Raw genomic sequence first — 14,747 nt, 5'->3', positions numbered from 1 at the left:
TTTTGTTAAGTTGAATGAGTTTCTTTGTTCCATTAACTTTCAGAAGTTTTGTGCAATGTCCAGAAGTGTTAAGAATGATTGTATCACCTCTGAACATGTGAATTTTTGATTGTGCACTAACCCTCTAATGAGTTTGCTTAAAGTTTGGTGTGGAGGAAGTTTTCAAGGGTCAAGAGAGGAGGATGATATACTATGATCAAGAAGAGTGAAAAGTCTAAGCTTGGGGATGCCCCCGTGGTTCATCCCTGCATATTTCAAGAAGACTCAAGCGTCTAAGCTTGGGGATGCCCAAGGCATCCCCTTCTTCATCGACAACTTATCAGGTTTCTTCTCTTGAAACTATATTTTTATTCGGTCACATCTTATGTACTTTACTTGGAGCGTCTGTTTGTTTTTGTTTTTGTTTTTGTTTGAATAAATGCTTGTGTGGGAGAGAGACACGCTCCGCTGGTTCATATGAACACATGTGTTCTTAGCTTTTAATGTTCATGGCGAAGGTTGAAGCTGCTTCGTTAATTGTTATATGGTTGGAAACGGGAAATGCTACATGTAGTAATTGATAAAATGTCTTGGATAATTTGATACTTGGCAATTGTTGTGCTCATATTTAAGCTCTTGCATCATATACTTTGCACCCATTAATGAAGAAATACATAGAGCTTGCTAAAATTTGGTTTGCATAATTGGTCTCTCTAAGGTCTAGATAATTTCTAGTAAAGAGTTTGAACAACAAGGAAGACGGTGTAGAATCTTATAATGTTTACAATATGTCTTTTATGTGAGTTTTGCTGCACCGGTTCATCCTTGTGTTTGTTTCAAATAAACCTTGCTAGCCTAAACCTTGTATCGAGAGGGAATACTTCTCATGCATCCAAAATCCTTGAGCCAACCACTATGCCATTTGTGTCCACCATACCTACCTACTACATGGTATTTCTCCGCCATTCCAAAGTAAATTGCTTGAGTGCTACCTTTAAATTTCCATCATTCGCCTTTGCAATATATAGCTCATGGGACAAAATAGCCTTAAAAACTATTGTGGTATTGAATATGTACTCATGCACTTTATCTCTTATTAAGTTGTTTGTTGTGCGATAACCATGTTCCTGGGGACGCCATCAACTCTTTGTTGAATATCATGTGAGTTGCTATGCATGTTCGTCTTGTCTGAAGTAAGGGCGGTTTTCACAATCAAATGGTTTGAGTATGCATACTGTTAGAGAAGAACATTGGGCCGCTAACTAAAGCCATGAATCATGGTGGAAGTTTCGGTTTGGACATAAAACCTCAATCTCTTATGAGAATATTAAGCTGTTGTTGAATGCTTAAGCATTAAAAGAGGAGTCCATTATCTCGTTGTCTATGTTATCCCGGTATGGGTGTCTAAGTTGAAGAATGATCAAAAGCGAGAAATCCAATGCGAACTTTCTCCTTAGACCCTTGTACAGGCGGCATAGAGGTACCCCTTTGTGACACTTGGTTGAAACATATGTTATGCAATGATAATCCGTGTTAACCCAAGCTAATTAGGACAAGGTGCGGGCACTATTAGTACACTATGCATGTTGGGGGGATAACCCCCGGTATGCCAAAGGCATGCCAAACCGGATGGTTTGAGCCATCATGATACCGGTTTAATGTTCTTACCGGAAGCCTGGTAGGAATTTGGGCTAAGTGAAGCTAAGCCGGTATCCCCAAAGGGGTATGCCGGAACCCGGTAAAGAGGATACCGGAAAAGAGGGCCTGTCGGCAGGACTGGTCAAAGATTCTCTTCAGAGCAAGAAGACAAGGATGAGCTAAGCAAAGTGACTTTATTCAGAGCCCTGGCGCCAAAGAGAGAGGTGACGCTGAAAGAAGCCGGAGGACATCAGCATTTCTGATTAAAGAGGACTCCGGCGTCACCTATGATTAAAGTAGCTTTGTAAAGTAGTTTGTCCAGTCAAAGATACCATTAGGGTTTCTTGCAATGTAAGCCACCCTCTCCCCTATATAAGGAGAGGGGGTACTGCCTCTTACGGGCGCGAGACCACGGAGAGATCGGTGAATAGAACTTGTAATCATGTTGAGATCAATGAAGCTGGCGATCTAGTAAAGAGTTCTTCCTCTTGTCTCTCTTCTTGTATACCGGCCTCTGGTTGAGTTCTTGAGGAAAGCATCCGGAAGTTCTTCCCATCTAATCGCAAACCCTCCCCCGAATCCTCTAGCGTCCATTCGGCCCCAATCTAAGCCATCCTATGGCATCTGTCTGTTCACCACGACGACAGTTGGCGCCCACCGTGGGGCATGAAGTGGCGCTTGAAGGAGTTCACATTCGGGCGGGCATCCTCGAGGTCGCCGGCGAACGTACGGTGTCCGCGCTCGTGCAGCGCATCTACGCCATGGACTTCATCAACGACAACGCGGGCTGCTTCGCCAACGGCGGCGTCTTCCCCAAGAACGGCCGTGTCATCGAGTTCGGCAGCCATCACGTCTACTTCGGCACCGTCCCTGTGCGCCAGCGCCTCTCGCCGGTGCTGGTGGCACCGGACCCGCCAAGATGGCTCTGTGCTGGCCGCGCCGCCGGCAGCGTCGAGGTAATGATGACCGGCGTGGTTGGTGCAGGGAAAGAAGCTGTGGGAGAAGGTGCTGGTCGTGCGGTTTCGACCCGTGCGGCTAAGCCACCGCTGGAGCGCGACGCAGGCGTAGCGGGAGCATCGTCCGCGCCACCGGAAACACCGCTCCAAGCGGCGATGAACGTCCTCGCCACCCCCATCGCGCAGAACGTCGATCCGGCGGCGGCTCAGGCGGAGCTGGAGGCGCAGCGCCAGAAGGTGCTCGAGAGCGGTAAGGACATCATCCGGGCGCAGCGCGAACTGAACCTAACCCTACGTGAGTATAACGCTGCCCATGGCTTTGCTTCTGTTAGCGCACATGCTGCTAGGATGCCGGAAAACCGGCTAAAAGCTCACAACCTAGATCAAGATTTGCGCAAAGAGATTCATGCCGGCAAAAGTACCTCTGCATCTGTTAGCATCGTGGAAAAACCTAAGTACAGTAGCCCGGATAAAACTATAAAAGCTGCTAAGGCTGCGGTAGAGCTATGCGAGTCGCTTTCCGGAGATGCTTTGGCAAAACAGCAAGAACGTGTTAGAGAGCTGCTAGAAACTATTGAGCAGCAGAACGCTGAGCAGCTGGCTAAGCTGAACAAGGCCGCGGCCTCAAAATCCGCGCGATCAACAAAGAATGCCGGTAGCAAGTCCCATGGGCAGGCTTCGTCCCCCCATCCGGACAGAAGAAGAGAAAAAGAAGTGAATGCGCAGCAGATGACTGTGTATGATCCGGTTCTCGCCGGAAAGCAGCAAGCCGGACAACATGATGCCGGTAGAAAAAGCCAAGGGGTAGAGCGAGGCTACGCCAGAGGAGGCTATGCCGGAAACAATCATGCCGGTAGATATGAGACCGGGCAAAATTATCGAGCTGCAAGGGCAGCGTACGATGAGGAGGAAATAGATCCCCCGAGGTACCGGCAGGCAAGGGCCGCGGTACCGGAATGTTATGATGAAGCTGATTCTGCAAGACCGGCAGCATACCGGAACCCATTGGGAGAACGCTTGGGAGAGAGATACTTACCGGAATGGGATGCGAGGCACCGTTTGGATAGAGTGTACTTGTCGGAAATGATCGAGGAAGAAGGCCCTCCAGGTCCAAAGTGCTTTGGCCCAAGGATCATGAGAGAAAAACCACCAGTTCGCAACTTTACATTGCCCCGTGACACGAAAACATACGATGGCACTACGAAGCCGGAAGATTGGCTCGCGGATTACGTGACCGCGGTATACGTCGCAGGCGGTGGAGGAACCGTAGCAGGAGGAGGAAATCGGCGTTGGGCCGTGAGAATCATACCATCATTTTTGGTTGGACCGGCAAGAATCTGGCTAAACAACTTGCCGGCAGGCAGCATAAATGGCTGGCTGGATTTTGAGGAGGCTTTTGTGAGCAATTTCAGCGGTACCTATCAAAGGCCAAACAGGCCGCGACAACTCGCTACTGTGCGTACGGCGCCCGAACGAAACAGACCGGGATTATCCGGCCCGGTGGAACACTACAAGGAACTCCTGTGAAGGGGTAATCGAGGCACGAGGCCATTGCTTGGTTTAGCAGTGGGTGCAGAAGAGGTTCACCGTTGTGGCAAAAGCTGCAGCGGAACATGCCGACAACGTTGGCAGAGATGATACGTGTGGCGGACAGCTATGCGTTGGGAGACCCAACGCAGCCGGCAGTGCAACCTGAGCCGGAACAGCTGCGTCAAGAGCAACACCGGGATAACCGAAATAACAAAAGAAGAGAAGATTTTCCGGATCGAAGGTACGGTCCGCGGCAAGTTGCTTCTTGTGCGGAGAAAACTACGAGGCCGGCGGCGGTCGGAGGCAAAGAACCGGATCGCAGCCGTGGGCGGGTCCTAAGAAACAATGGGTGGAAAAGAAACTACGGGTCCGGAAAAGAAACGGCAAGAACCCGCAAAATACACCATGGAAGCTGCCATGGACCAACCATGCCGGTGGCACACACCGAATCCGGCACACCCGTCAAACCACCTGACGAAGGATTGTACCTGGACCAAGTACTTGATGCAAAAGGGAACGGTAAAAGATGCACAACCACCACAAGACATGCCACGGCAGCAACAGCTACCGCCACCACCGCCACTTACCGGGGCAAACGCCTTACCGGTGCAGCCAAACCGGCAGCAGTACCAGCAAGTTAACCGTGTGGAGCAAAACGATAACCAACCACCTCCACCGGCACCTTTAGGCCGGAATGTTTACGAAGACCCGCATATGTGCTGTGTTGTCTTTGTCACTGAGCCAACAGACAGGCAAAGTATGCATCGCCGCTCCATGGAAGTAAACGCCGTGATGCCGGCAGTTCCCAAATACATGCCGTGGTCCAATCAAGAAATTACCTGGTCATCTAAGGATCACCCCAAAATCATGCCGAATCCGGGTGGATATGCTCTTGTTGTGGACCCAATCATGAAAGGGCCGCAAACTCGAGTAAAATTCAGCAAGGTGCTGATAGACAATGGCAGCAGCATAAACATCATGTACAAACATACCATGCATACGCTGGGCATAACAGAAAACATGCTTCAGCCAACGCGCACAACGTTCCATGGAATCGTTCCGGGCTTGTCCTGCGCCCCGATAGGAAAAGTTCGGGTGGACGTAGCATTTGGAGGTCGTGACAATTGCCGGGTTGAAAATGTTGAGTTTGAGGTGGTGGATCTAGACAGTCCCTACCATGCATTGCTGGGGAGACCGGCATTGGCAGCCTTCATGGCCACAACTCATACGGCTTACCTCAAGATGAAGATGCCGGCACCTCATGGACCATTGACTGTGGTGGGAAACTATGAAGTCTCACTGGAAACTGCATCTGCCGGATCAAACCTAGCGGAGTCGCTGGTGATCGCGGAGGAAAAGAAAAGGATGCAAACAGTGGTTGCGCTGGCTCAGTCCTCAGAGTTGAGCTTAGCGGCAATGAGTGAAAACTTGGGCTCACCGGCATTCAAGCCGACAAATGAAACAAAGGACATTGTGCTGGATCCGGCTTACCCAGAGCGCACCGTTCGAATCGGTGCCGGACTCGATCAAGCATAGGAAAGCGCGCTCGTCAGCTTCCTCCGTGAGAATCGGAATATCTTCGCCTGGTCAACTGATGATTTGGTGGGTGTTCCGAGGGAGCTGGCTGAGCACTCTTTAAACGTCCGGAAAGATGCCAAGCCAGTGCGGCAACCATTGCGCCGGTTCGCTGAAGATAGAAGGAAAATCATAGGACAAGAGGTGACAAAACTGCTCGTTGCCGGATTCATTGTGGAGGTCACGCACACAGAGTGGCTGGCCAATCCGGTAATGGTTGAAAAGAAGAAAGATGAGAACCTGGAGGCAAAAGCTCCGAAGGTGTGGCGCATGTGCATTGACTACACCAACCTAAACAAGGCTTGCCCAAGAGACCCTTTTCCTTTGCCACGAATCGATCAAGTGATTGATTCAACTGCTGGGTGTGAGTTGTTGTCCTTCCTGGATGCGTATTCCGGTTTCCACCAGATTCCCTTGAAAAAGGAAGATCAAATAAAAACTGCGTTCATTACCCCGCACGGGGCTTATTGCTATGTTACTATGCCTTTTGGTTTGCGCAACGCTGGTGCAACGTACCAGCGCTGTATGCAAAAATGCTTGTTTGATCAAATCGAAAAGAATGTGCAAGTCTATGTGGATGACATTGTGATAAAAACTAAGGTAAAGAACACCCTAATCAATGACATCCGGCAAACATTCGATAACCTAAGACGGTTCCGGATGAAACTTAATCCGGCAAAATGCACCTTCGGTGTCCCTGCCGGCAAGTTGCTCGGTTTCTTGGTATCAAGCCGGGGCATTGAAGTCAATCCGGTAAAAATCCGGGCAATAGAAAGAATGGCTGTCCCTCGAGAGTTAAAAGATGTGCAAAAGTTTACCGGAAGCTTGGCATCGCTAAGCCGGTTCGTAAGCAGGTTGGGAGAAAAAGCTCTGCCACTCTATGCTCTGATGAAAAAATCTGACACGTTCGTCTGGACCCTTCAGGCGGACGTAGCGTTTAAGGAGCTAAAAACAATGCTAGCCACAGCACCCATACTAGCTTCACCTCTAGAAAGAGAGCCAATGCTGTTATACATAGCGGCAACAAACCGGGTTGTGAGTGTAGTGGTTGTGGTTGAAAGAGAAGAGGAAGGAAAAATCGTCCAGAGGCCGGTATACTACCTGAGCGAGGTGCTCTCCCTCTCAAAACAAAACTACCCTCACTTCCAAAAAATGACTTATGGCGTGTACATGGCCGCCACAAAACTCAAGCATTACTTTGAGGAGCACCCCATGAAGGTGGTGAGTGAAGCACCAATCTCCGACATCATGTGCAACAAAGACGCCAGCGGCCGGATTGCAAAATGGGCAATCCAGATATCACCATACGTGCCGGTGTATGAAAGAAGAGATGCCATAAAATCACAGGCTTTGGCGGATTTCCTCGTGGATTGGGCGGAAATGCAATACAAACCGCCAGATCAGAGGATAGAATACTGGAAAATGCACTTTGATGGATCCAAGCTCAAAGAGGGTCTAGGTGCCGGTGTGGTGCTCACCTCACCAAAAGGAGATCACCTCCGGTATGTTTTGCAAGTACATTTCAGGGCATCGAACAATGTCGCTGAATATGAAGCTTTGATCCATGGGCTTAAGGTCGCAAAAGAAATCGGTGCACACCGGATCATTTGCTATGGAGATTCAGATCTTGTGGTACAGCAGTGTTCCGGGGATTGGGATGCAAAAGATGCCAACATGGCTTCGTACCGGTTTCACGTGCAAAAGATTGCTGGCTTCTTCGAAGGGTGTGAGTTTCACCATGTGCCGCGCGCAGAAAATGAAGCCGCGGATGCTTTGTCCAAGCTGGGCTCATCCAGGTAAGAAATTCCTCCCGGAATAGCTTTGGCTCACCTAAGAGTACCATCGATCAAACCAAGCCCGGAATCGGAATCAATTTTTGTACCGGAATCACACGTAGTGCCCATGGATATCGATGAAGGGAACCCGGGGACTGCTCCGGCAAGCTCGGGGACTGCTCCGGCAAGCTCGGGGACTGCTGTACCCATACCGGAAGAAATGATGCTGGTGGATAGCATGGAGATAGATGCACCGGTGTTTTTAGTTCGAGAGACACCGTCATGGGTTAAACCTATTAAGGAATTCCTGATCAACGGCACCTTGCCGGCTGATGAAAATGAATCAAGGAGAATCCAAAGAAGGTCCAAAGCATATACATTCATCAATGGTGAAGTGTACAAGAGAAGCGTTACCGGTATCCTTCAAAGATGTGTGGAACCGGAAGAAGGGAAAGAAATGCTTGAGGAAATTCACCAAGGAGAATGTGGGCATCATGCTTCATCAAGGGCGCTAGTAGCAAAAGTATTCCGGCATGGGTTTTACTGGCCCACGGCTTTGGAGAACGCTGAGGATTTGGTAAGAAAATGCAACGGGTGCCAGAGGTACGCCAAGCAAAATCATACCCCAGCGTCCGGTTTAAAAACAATACCATTAACATGGCCGTTCGCCGTCTGGTGCCTCGACATGGTTGGCCCATTCAAAACTGCAAGAAGTAGCATGACCCACATCTTGGTTATGGTGGATAAATTCACCAAGTGGCTAGAAGTGAAACCTATCGCAAAATGTGATGGGCACACAGCGGTGAAGTTCTTAAAAGATGTCATTTTGCGGTATGGATACCCGCACAGCATCCTCACTGACAATGGAACCAACTTTGCTCAAGGTGAGTTCAAAAGGTTTTGTGAGGACAAGAACATCCGGTTGGATTTGTGCTCAGTGGCACACCCACAAGGCAATGGCCAAGTGGAAAGAATGAATGCCTTGGTACTTTCCGGTATCAAACCTAGACTCATTGATGCAGTGGAAAAGTCACCGGGATGTTGGCTCGATGAGTTACCGTCAGTACTGTGGAGTATAAGAACAACTCCAAACCGGTCTACCGGATACACTCCGTTTTTCATGGTTTATGGAGCAGAAGCGGTAATACCAACCGATATCATTCATGATTCACCAAGAGTACAGCTCTATACTGAGCAAGAGGTCAAAGAGGCCAGAGAAAATGATGTGGACTTGCTAGAATAAGCAAGAGAGCTGGCTTTGGCAAGAACAGCCATTTATCAGCAGAACCTCAGACGCTATCACAGCCGGAAGGTTAATCCGAGAGTTTTCCGGGAAGGAGATCTCGTACTTCGCCTAGTGCAGCGCACGGAAGGCCGGCATAAGCTTTTGCCACCATGGGAAGGTCCCTTCATTGTAAGCAAGGTGCTTCACAATGATGCATATTACCTGATCGATGCACAGGAATGGAAAAAAGGAAAGGCGGACAGGTCCGGAGAGGAGAGCAAGCGTCCATGGAACGTAGCTCTGTTGCGTCCTTTCTACTCTTGAAGTGGTGGTGTAAGAAGTTCCTTTTTTGTACCTTATATGCTATGAATAAAAGATGCCGGAACCTTCAATGAATCTCGGGGACTACCCCAATAAGGTTGCATGTAACTTGTTTATTTTTTCAGTTTACCGGTTGCTTATTGAATGTTTTTTCTTTCCGGTTTAGTAGTGTGCTAAATCCTACCGGAGTCTTCGACTCTGCTGTTGTCCGCAAACCGGCTTCATGGCAAGCAAGATAAACCGGTAGGGGATAAGCACATGAACTGCGGAGAGGGAGAGCAGGAAAGAACAATCCGGAAAATTTAACTAACCCCGGTTAAACCGGTTTTTTGCAAAATTTCGAAGTTATTTCTAAGTTCAAGAAGATGCTTGTTTTGGTGAAAGAACCTTGTGCTCATATGCCAAAGAACGCCCAGAGAAGGCAGGCAGAGCCAAGGCAAAAGAACCAAGTATGCATCGAATTGGATGCGGAAACAATCTAGAAATCTTTGCAGTACAGGATAAAAGCAAAACCATGAGCAAATATGCTAAGGCAAACATAAGATAATTAACACCGGTATAACATACCGGCATAAACTGTTGTGCCACAACCAAAAGCAGATTTAAAGTTTTACATCATAAACCCCGGCATACCGGGGTAGAATTTGATAGGACATTGTTTTAAGGCACGCAGGGCCAAACAGCATGACGGAGGTAAATCTTAAGGCAGGTAATCGAGCGGCGAGGAGCTTCCGGAGGAGCGTCGCCAGCATCGGCGTCGTCTAGAGGCTCCGCCTCGGCTTCATCCTCCTCCTCATCAAGATAATCTTTGACGTCGGAGGGGGAGGGATGAAGGTGCGCATTTCGGCGTACTCCGCGATATGGTACGCACGATCCTGCCGCTTAGCGGTGAGAATCGGGTCCCGGATCGGTTTCCGCGCCTTCGCGCACTCCGGTGAGGGCATCCGGGTCGAGCTCCGGGTACCAGGAACAAGCGACGCGGAGGGCGGAATCCGCTCCGGCGCGGGCAGCGAGCACCGCCACTCGCGGATCCTCCTGCCGGCGCCCTTGAGACGGTCGGCTGATGAGGGAGAAGGTATCCGGCACCTCCTCGCCAGGCCACAGGGTCCTGAAGAGCTGGGTAGCTACATCGGGAATGTCAGATAGATTGCGATCTATGGCGCGCATATGAGACACCCGCGCGTTAAGCGCGACCAGATGGTCGTTGGGCGTCCATGGCACGGTAAGATTCGCTTGGCCTTGGTCCTTGTGGCGCGCGTCAACCTTCTTGACAGCGTACTTCTGTGAGTCCGGAAAGAGGCCTGTGCGAAGAAAGAAAAAGGCTAAGGAAAAGAATCCGGAAGAAAAAGAGACCGGAAGGAAAAGAATCCGGAAGAAAAAGAGACCGGAAGGAAAGATAACGAAAAGAAAATAGGGTCGGAGGAAAAAAGGCTCGTATGCAGTAGTCAAAGTATGTAAAGGAAAAGGACTCACGGTAGGCAAGTGTGTCGGTTGCGGGATCAGCCGGTTGCATTCCTTGTGCTCCTCCTCCAGCCGCGCGGCTTTCTCCTCGAGCACCCTTCCGGGCCTTGGCCAGCTCCTCCGGCTCAGCCCGCGGTACCACGGTGGCATTGCTGGCGTCCTCCGAGCCTCGTCCATCTTGGCCGCTGCATCAGCTTCAGCGGCTTTGAGGGCCTTGGCATGGTCAAGCCCCAGCTGAATGAGCTGGGACTTGAGCTCCTGGTAGCTGGTATTGTGGGCGCTCAGCTCCTCCTGATGCTGCCGGATGAGCTGGTCCTTCTCCCCTACAACCCGGAAAAGAAGATGTTAACAAGATTATGCTAGTAAATATGAAAAGGAAACCAAGTTAACAGGAGAAAGGAGAAAAGTTATACGTTGGGCGGCGGCGAGCTGCTCCTTGAGAGCGTCAATGGAAGCTTCCGGGATCACTGTTAAGCAGAAATTGCGAATGTTAGGAGGAAAAAAGGTTTCCGGTAAGAAAGATGCCGGTAGAACAAAAACTTACCTTGGCACTTATCGTGTGCCTCAGCGAGCTCCCGATGCTCCCATAAGAGCTCCTCAAAGAGGGCCTTCCGAGCGTCGGCCGTGAGCTGTTCAAGAAGAAGAAATGAGTTAAGTTTTGCGCTAAGAACAAAGTTCTTAACCCGAAACTCGGGGACTGGCAGTGCCGGTTTTGCGCGTTTCTAAGATAAGTTTTGCGCTAAGAACAAAGTTCTTAACCCGAAACTCGGGGACTGGCAGTGCCGGTTTTGCGCGTTTCTAAGATAAGTTGTGCGCTAAGAAGAAGGTGTTTAACCCGAAACTCGGGGACTGGCAGTGCCGGTTTCACGCTAAGTTTTTAAGTTAAGTTTTGCGCTAAGAGCTGCGCTCTCACCACAAAACTCGGGGACTGGGAAGATAGACAAGAGAGAAACCGGCATGAAACTAAAGAAAAGATAGAACAAAGCCGGAAACGAAGAAACCGGTAAAGATTGAAAAAAGTTAGTAGAACGTACCATCAGATTGTTCGTGGCATCGTACCACGCGCTGTCGAGCTCCTTCACGGCGCCGCGAAGCCGCATGAAGTGCTCCTCGGAAGACCGGTCCCCGACGGGGTCGGGTGCCGGCAGCCTGTCCTAGCCCAGACCGCGGGTCGCCGGAGTCATGTCCGCGGCGTTCCACTTTTGGGCGTAGGGCAGGAGATGCCCCAGGTCCCGGCCTTGGCGTTGGAACTCAGTAATACGGCCAAGAAGACCGGTGGCCTTCGTGGCGGTATCCCCGGCGGCCTTGGAGACATGCGGCACCAGAGGCTGCTGGCCGACGGAAGGGGCGCTGGAGGCCGTCGCCTTCCCCTTAATGAGCTTGGAAGTCTTGGGCGGCGGCGCGGAAGGAGCGGCCCCGGAAGTCTTGGGCGGCGGCGCGGTAGGAGCGGCCCCGGAAGGCTTGGCGCGAGGAGCACCTGACGGCGGCATGAGGATGGTTCGTGGAGAATGGGGAGCGCTAGGCGCATCACCCGGATTGGAACTTTCCGGCGCGGAAGGTTCCGGCGCAGAAGTTGTCGTTTTTTCAAGGACGGGAGGAGCCGGAGGCTCCGCCCGCCCGGCAGCTTCTTCTTCTCCGGCGCCGATGTTGCTGGCGCCGGTATCCTGGTTCTCCGGGAAGAAGGAAAGATCCTCCTCCGTGCGGTGATCTGATGATGAAGGGGCCGCACGCCCCGAATTTGTTGTGCCCCCCGAAAGGGAGGCAGAGGTGTTGCCGGCACCAGATGGTGCCGGGCTTGAGCGAGGAGGAGGGGTTGAAGTCCTTGCGGAACCTTCAGAGCCCGATGGCCTTGGGCCAAGCTTGAGCGCAGGGCTGAGAAAAAGAAAGAAAGATAGTTGGAAAAAAGCAACCGGAAAAAGAACTTGGCAAAAAAGAGGCAAGCCGGAAAATGAAAAACTTACCCGGAAGCGAGTTGGCATCGCCTTGCGCCCGTAGCGCGGCGCACGCCCACTTCCTTCTCCCCCACGGGCTCGGTCCGGAAGCGCTTGGATGGAGGGGCACGGCTGGGACCGGCATTAGATGCCGGCTGCTTGTTGTTTTGGCCCCGGGCCATGAGTTTGTCCACAAACTCGGAGCCGGCCGCGGCGCGCGAGGGCGGCACGTGCTCGTGGATCTATGAATTGAATATGGCTAAGAAGCAATTCGCAGGAAAGCAATAGTGGAAAAGTAAAAGAAACCGGAAAAGAAAATACCTCAAGCGTGGTCAGGTCATCGGAAGACCCGGTTGGCTCCGGCGGAGTCCGGCCAAGACGCGCAGCCGGGGTCTTGCCCATCTTCAGATCCTTCCAAAAGATGTAGGGATGCGGGTCGAAGGAGTCAAGGGCGCGCTTCCGGCAAGTTCCTCGCCGCTCTGCTTCAATGAGGGGGAAGCGGTCCTTGGCCTGAAACATGAAAAAAGAAGATTAGCAAGAGCAGAAAGTTACCGGCCAAAAAGCAACCCCAATTGCATAATCCCTTACTTCTTGGGTCGGAGGGTTAGTAGTGCTGAGGGGAAGGAGGCCCCATTCCCAGTCAAATGGCATAGCAGTTTGGCAAAACTGCTTAGCCTTGCGAACAACGTCTTTCTTGCTAAGGGGACGGCCTGTGATCTTGGTAGGATCGCCCGGGCCATACATCTCGCTCATCCTATGCGCACGGCGCTTCGGAGGAAGCACCGGCGTGAAATAAAGGTGCGGATGATATCATCCGAGCAGATGTTGGTCTCCTTCTTCAAAGAGGCCAGGAAGCGTACCACCCGGTTGGTTTCGGCATGATCTGTCTTCGGGTTGTAGCTCCAGTTGGTTCTGCTAGGAGGCCCCGCTTGGAACGGAGGAAGATCAATAAGGTTGGCGCGGCCGCTGTTCTTCACATAGAAAAAGGTTCCTTGCCAGGCGCGGCAGGATTCGAGGCCGGCAAACTTAAGGAAAGTGCTCCCCGGCGGGAGCCAACGATGCAAGATCCGCACTCCACGGGCGGCTTGGGCTTAGGGATTTCCTTGCCCTGGACGGAGTTAATCCACAAACAAAAGAAGCGGGCAAACGTCTCACGAGTGGGACGAATGCCGATATAGGCCTCCATGAAGGTGGCATAACAAGAAAGGTAAAAGATGGCGTTGCCAGGAAGGTGGTGAGGTTGGAGTTTATAGAAATCTAAAAACTCCCGAAAAAAGGGGAGGCAGGAAGGCCGAAGCCACGCTCAAAGTGAGCAAGAAAAACAACATGTTCACCGGGCTCGGGGTCCGGTTCGATTTCGTCGCCAGGAATCCGGCAAGTGACTCCTTCCGGAATCCTTCGGGACCGGTATAACCAGTCGATCTCGAATTCGGTGACATTGGAGCCCATCCGAGGCTCCGCGAGTGATTGGGGAAGGCTCGCGCCGGAAGATTGGCTAGAACTACTAGAGGCTTGGCCGAGCTACTCGCTTCTTGGCTACCGGAAGCTTGGCTAAAGCTACCGGATTCTAGATGGCCACCGGACTCTTGGCGGCTACCGGATTCCTGCTGGTTGCCGGAATCGGTCTCCATCGGATCTGAAGCCGTGGATTCGCCGGGAGATTGTCTATGGCGCTTAACGGAAAAAGAAGAAGAAGATGCGGAGGAAGATTCCTCGTCAGACATTGGATGGGTAGGCGAAAAACAGAAATCCCACACTTGAACCCCGCGTGAAGATCTACGAGTAAGAAGAAAACCAAAGAAAAAGAGGAAATAAGAACACCGTAGACCCAAGATCTGAAAAGCAAGCAGATGGCGAGCAAAGCAAGATTGGTACCAACCTTGAGCGGCGCGGTCGCTGAGGAAGGTGTTCGCCGGTGGTGGAGCGGACCTGCGGTCGCCGACGAGCACCGTCGACGGCGAGGCGGAGAAGCTCGCGAAGGAGCGAGAATGCAGTGGGCGCGGTGAAGGTGCTGCTAAAGATTCCCGCACAGCGAGGTCCGGCGGAAGCACGGCGTGAGTTCGCCGGGCGCCGGAGCTGGAGCAAGCGACGGCGGACGGAGAGCGGCGGAAGCGCAAAGGCGAGGAGCGCTGTGCGCGAAGGATGAGGAATGCGAAGAAGAGGAAGAAGAAGGAGCAGTTGTGCTTATAAAGGAGAGAGAAGATGGGCTGAAAACCGCTGGGCCGCGGCGGTTCGCCTCGCGGCCCGCGACGGTTCGCGCCACGGGCCGCCACGTGGCAAAGAGGTACACGCGAAAAAAGGGGAGGCCACACGGAGGCACACACGGGATCCAAAACGGCTAGTGGGATCCGCAGCG

This window comes from Lolium rigidum, chromosome 3 (genome assembly GCF_022539505.1).
Source record: "Lolium rigidum isolate FL_2022 chromosome 3, APGP_CSIRO_Lrig_0.1, whole genome shotgun sequence".
Taxonomy (NCBI): Eukaryota; Viridiplantae; Streptophyta; class Magnoliopsida; order Poales; family Poaceae; genus Lolium; species Lolium rigidum.
This window is presented reverse-complemented; position numbering follows the sequence as displayed.